Source organism: Macaca nemestrina, chromosome 13 (genome assembly GCF_043159975.1).
Source record: "Macaca nemestrina isolate mMacNem1 chromosome 13, mMacNem.hap1, whole genome shotgun sequence".
Classification (NCBI taxonomy): domain Eukaryota; kingdom Metazoa; phylum Chordata; class Mammalia; order Primates; family Cercopithecidae; genus Macaca; species Macaca nemestrina.
Genome location: NC_092137.1, coordinates 69938348 through 69944347, shown reverse-complemented (window position 1 = coordinate 69944347; position 6000 = coordinate 69938348). Strand labels below are relative to the sequence as shown.

Below are 6000 nucleotides of genomic sequence, written 5' to 3'. Positions count from 1 at the left end.
GACAGAAGCATAAAATGACTGTTGTATTTCTACACATTAGGTATGTGTTCCTTCACTAGCATGCCCAGGAACAAAAGCAAATATCATGGCTTGCTCTTATCAATTCATAATTCTTTATTTCCGTCACAGTGTGTTCCCATTGATTACACACAGGAATAAAAATAGAAAACTCTGAGCTAGTGCCTTTGCCAGTTGCGCAGATGACTTTCTGAACAAGGAAGTTTTATATGGGTGGATGGGCATAGGAACTTGCCTTGAAATGTTAAAAAAGGCAGAAAAAAAACCAGCAGAACCTATTTTTCATTGTAGGGGAGCCCAGGTTATCCTGCTTATCTGAAATTAAGCCCAAATCCTAAAAATTCTGAATACCTGCTGTCAGCCTCCTGCAAACGGGCCAGGTTGCCTAAGGAATGTCGTGAGAGAGCTGGCAGAGGCAGAGGACAGGACAGGCACCAGCAAACACGACTTCATCATGCAGCTATTTTCATGTCCTCCCAGCCCACTGAAATGCTGATAATGGCTTGGGTCAGCTCAGCAAACACATTTTGGACACCTCCTTTGCACCAGACACAGTGTTCGCCGAGGCACACAGGGCGGCCGCAGGTAAGAAGCACGGTGGGCAGCCAGCTGGGGGAATGTGTGACGGGACCCACTCTCCCTAGCCCTTCACCCCAAAGTCTTGTGCAGGGTAAGGAACATCAAGGTGGGATGGATTCAGTCCAGCTTCATATCTCCCCAGGTGCTTTAGTCTGCAGGGGGTGCAGAATCCCAAGGGGACCCTCCCAGCCCACAGTCCTGTTTGGCACTGGGCCAGGGCCATTGAGCGGGAGAGGGAGTTGGTGGAGAAGTCAGCTCCCACTGAGGGCAGCTGCAGGTCAGCACTTTTCTCCTTCACTTTGTGTGTGTGTGTGTGTGTGTGTGTGTGTGTGTCTTTGAAAAAAATGTTTCTTTTCTTTTTTTATGTATACTTTAAGTTCTGGGGTACATGTGCAGAGCATGCAGGTTTGTTACATAGGTATACACATGCCATGGTGGTTTGCTGCGCCCACCAACCCGTCATCTACATTGGGTATTTATCCTAATGCTATCCCTCCCTTAGCCCTCCCAACCCCCAACTCCAGTGTGTGATGTTCCCCTCCCTGTGTCCTTGTGTTCTCATTGTTCAACTCCCACTTATGAGTGAGAACATGCGGTGTTTGTTTTCTGTTCTTGCGATAGTTTGCTGAGAATGATGGTTTCCGGCTTCATCCATGTCCCTGCAAAGCACATGAACTCATCCTTTTTTATGGCTGCATAGTATTCCATGGTGTACATGTGCCACATTTTCTTTATCCAGTCTGTCATTGATGGGCATTTGGGTTGGTTCCAAGTCTTTGCTGTTGTGAACAGTGCCGCAATAAACATACGTGTACATGTGTCTTTGTAGTAGGATGATTTATAATCCTTTGGGTATATGCCCAGTAATGGGATTGCTGGGTCAAATGGTATTTCTGGTTCTAGATCCTTGAGGAATTGCCACACTTTGTTCCACAATGGTTGAACTACTTTACACTCCCACCAACAGTGTAAAAGCGTTCCCACTTCTCCACATCCTCTCCAGCATCTGTTGTTTTCTGACTTTTAAATGATCGCCATTCTAACTGGCATGAGATGGTATCTCATTGTGGTTTTGATTTGCATTTCTCTAATGACCAGTGATGATGAGTTTTTTTTCATATGTTGTGTATACTAATTGACTCTACATAGAAAAAAATATACTGACTTCCATAAAGCCACCACCAGCATCATAAAATCTTAGTGTGTTCCCTTAATTGTTTCAGGTTTTTAAAAAAAGAAACAAAGTGATAACACTGTTGAAACCGTTTATGAACCTCTCCCCAAACCAATTTCCTTCCCTCTCTCCCCATGCCTAGTCAATATTCTGAATATCTTCTTTGGCATTTGCTAGCATGTTTTTATGCTATTTCTACATATGTAGGTATCCACAAAAATGTTGTTTGGCTTTGCTGCTTTTGAAAGGTATAATTTATATAAACAAAATTATACTATCATGGATTTGTTAGATACACAATATTGTTTAAAATACATAAAAGGCTGGCTGTGGTGGCTCACGCCTGTAATCCCAGCACTTTGCGGGGCCAAGGCAGGCAAATCACTTGAGGTCAGAGTTCAAGACCAGCCTGTCCAACATGACAAAGCCCCATCTCTACTAAAAATACAAAAATTAGTCTGGCGTGGTGGCACACACCTACAAACCCAGCTACTCAGGAGGCTGAGATAGGGGAATCACTTGAACCCAGCAGGCAGAGGTTACAGTGAGCCGAGACTGCACCACTGTACTCCAGCCTGGGTGACAAAGCGAGACTCTGTCTCAAAAAATAGATAAATAAATAAATAAATACATAATAAAGTACATAATAACCTTTTTTTCACTCAGTAGTGTTTTATATTCAACCACGTTGATTCATGCAACTGTAGTTCATGAATATCCCACAATTTATCTCCAATCTATAAATAATGGATTGCTTCCAATTATATTTGTTTGTTTGTTTGCTATAAAAACAATACTTTAAGATCATTTCCCACATGTCTTCTGGAAGCCATCCTCAGGAGTTTCTCTAGGATGTAAACACGTGAGAATTGAATCACTGAGTCTAAGATTTGTGCACTTTTAATAAAATATCATACTGTTTTGCAAATTAGTAGTACCGTTTATACTCTCAGTTGCAGTGAATGAGAGTTCTAGTTGCTCCACATCTCATCAACACTTGTTGGTTTCTGACTCTTTAGCAGTGATAGTATGCCTTACGAAGGATTGGTGTTGGATTTCTCTATGAATGAAGTCAAGCATCTTTTTTGTGTACTTATTGACAATTCATATGTGTGTGTATATATATACATTTTTGAGATGGAGTCTCACTATATCGCCCAGGCTGGAGTGCAGTGGCGCAATCTCAGCTCACTGCAAACTTTGCCTCCCAAGTTCAAGCAATTCTCCTGTTTCAGCCCCCCAAGTAGCTGAAATTACAGGCATGCACCACTACACCCGGTTAATTTTTGGATTTTTAGTAGAGACAGGGTTTCACCTTGTTGGCCAGGGTAGTCTAGAACTCCTGACCTCAGGTGATCCACTGGCCTTGGCCTCCCAAAGTGTTGGGATTGTGGGTGTGAGCCACCATGCCCAATTCATATTTTTTATTCTGTAAAATGTCTTGACAGATCTTTTTTGCATTGCTTTTTCTCTTGTGTTGTTTCTTATTGATTCATAGGAGTTCTTTACATATTCAGGATGCTAAACTTTTCTGTTACTTGAGTTGCAGATATTTTCATTGAGTTTTAGCCAGTAATTTTACACATTTTATCGTACTTTTATAAACAAAAGTTATTGATTTTAAGGTAGTCTCAAATTTATCATTTTTTAAAGATTTGTGCTTTTTGTGTTTTATTTAAGGAATCCTTCTCCACCCCAAAGTTATAAAGCTATTCTACTCATTCTATTCTCTGAATATTTAAAACATTTGGCTTTCACATTTAGGTCCATTCTGAATTGATTATTGATTGTACTCTCTTCTCTTTCTTTCCTTCTTTCCTTCTTTCCTTCTTTCCTTCTTTCCTTCTTCTCTCTCTTTCTTTCTTTCTTTCTTTCTTTCTTTCTTTCTTTCTTTCTTTCTTTCTTTCTTTCTTTCTTTCTTTCTTTCTTTCTTTCTTTCCTTCCTTCCTTCCTTCCTTCCTTCCTTCCTTCCTTCCTTCTTTCTTTTTTCTCACTCTTTCACCCATGCTGGAGTGGAGTGGTATGATCTTGGCTCACTCCAGCCTTGACCTCCTGAGCTCAAGTGATCCTCCCACCTCAGCGTCCTGAGTAGTTGAGCCTACTGGTGTGCACCACCATGACTGGCTACATTTTGTATTTTTAGCAGAGACAGGAGTCTCATTATGTTGCCCAGGCTGGTCTCGAACTCCTGAGCTCAAGCGTTCTGCCCTGTTTCAACCTCCCAGAGTGCTGGGATTACAGGTGTGCACCACCACGCCTGACCCCAAATTGATGTTTATGATTGATGTAAGGTAAGGGTCCACTTTCATTTTTTCCATAGATAACCAAATCTTCCAGTACTGTTTGCTCTTTTCCCCATGTATATGTCATCTATCAGGTCTCCATTTATCCATAGGTCAATTTCTAGTCTCTCTATTCTGCCAACTGTCTATCCCTATGCCCACACCACATTGTCTTAGTTACTATAGCTTTATAATTAGGGTGACCTTGCTTCAAGTTTACTGTGGGCCAGTCACCATCTATTTTAGCATTTGTCTCCTTTGTCTTTTTTCTTTTTTCTTTTTCTTTTTTTTTTTTTTTTTTTTTTTGAGATGGAGTCTCGCTCTGTCGCCAGGCTGGAGTGCAGTGGTGCAATCTCGGCTCACTGCAACCTCCACTTCCCGGGTTCAAGCAATTCTCCTGCCTCAGCCTCCCGAGTAGCTGGGACTAGAGGTGTGTGCCACTACACCCAGCTAATTTTTGTATTTTTAGTAGAGACGGGGTTTCACCATGTTGGCCAGCATGGTCTCCATCTCTTGACCTCTAATGATCCACCTGCTTCGACTTCCCAAAATGCTGAGATTACAGGCGTGAGCCACTGTGCCTGGCCATTTGTCCTTTTTTAGCCACATATTCATAGTTGCATTATAATATGCATTTATAGTTGCATTATAATATGCTGGAATGAGTTTGGTAAACCTTTACTTTGTGCTTCAGTTCCTACCCTGTCTCTAGTGTATAAGACACGTGTGCAGCAAACACAGTTCTCATTGTGACACAAGGTTAAAACTGGAATGTCACTAGTAATGATCAGTACTTTTCCCCCCAACTCTTCCCAGAGGCTAGATAACTATTAAGTCTCTTTTGAGGGCAGCCTGCTGGGCACTTATCAGTAAAATAAGGCAAGGAAGGTGAACTCTTTACAATCTTGAGTAGTGGTGGGAGAAGTGTTAGATGTGGTTGCCCCGATGACTATTTGATATACAAGACAGTAGGACCAGGCCAGCCAGGCAACAGAGTCATTGGGAAACATGAGAAATTCTAGATTAGATGATATAAACTATGTGTAGGAAATAAAGACTGAACAGTTCTGCAATAAAGAATATAGGAGGTACATGGACACTTTTGTTACAGTGGTTTTGGTATTTATTGTATGGTAAAAATCTGATTTTTTTTTTGAGATGGAGTCTTGCTCTGTCACCCAGGCTAGAGTACAGTGGCGCGATCTCAGCTCATTGCAACCTCTGCCTCCTGGGTTCAAGCAATTCTCCTGTCTCAGCCTCCCGAGTAGTTGGGATTACAGGTGTGTACCACCATGCCTGGCTAATTTTTTGTATTTTTAGTAGAGACGAGGATTTATCATGTTGGCCAGGCAGGTCTCAAATTCCTAACCTCCAGTGATCTGCCCACCTCAGCCTCCCAAAGTGATGGGATTACAGGCGTGAGCCACCGCGCCCGGCCCTATGATTCTTTATAAACAAAAATTTGTTTGGTTACACCCTTATACTGGTAATAAATTGTTTGACAAAAATGGGCTCAAAAGGTCGGGCGCGGTGACTCACACACTGTAATCCCAGCACTTTGGGAGGCCGAGACGGGCGGATCACGAGGTCAGGAGGTTCGAGACCATTCTGGCTAACACGGTGAAACCCTGACTCTACTAAAAATGAAAAAAAAAAAAAAATTAGCCGGGCGTGGTGGCGGGCCCCTGTAGTCCCAGCTACTTGGGAGGCTGAGACAGGAGAATGGCCTGAACCCGGGAGGCGGAGCTTGCAGTGAGCCGAGATCGCGCCACTGCACTCCAGCCTGGGCGACAGAGCAGGACTCCGTCTCAAAAAAAAAAAAAAAAAAAAAAAAAGGCTCAAAAGGAATGGAAATAACGTATATGTTTAAATAAATAATTTTAATTTCTCAAGAAAATACATGATGACTATATAACGTTTGTGTGTCAACGTTTACCATCTTGTGGG

The 6000-nt window shown here is 42.3% G+C and overlaps 1 protein-coding gene across 1 annotated transcript in view; it reads left to right on the top strand.

Moving 5' to 3' along the window:
* The first annotated feature begins 270 nt into the window (after positions 1 to 270).
* The window catches only part of LOC105465203 (AP2 associated kinase 1), a 223190-nt gene continuing 217460 nt past the window's right edge, over positions 271 to 6000 (top strand). The window contains exon 1 of the mRNA XM_071076849.1: positions 271 to 603. The gene's annotated coding sequence lies outside the window, so the exon portion shown is untranslated. The remainder of the gene's footprint in view (positions 604 to 6000) is intronic.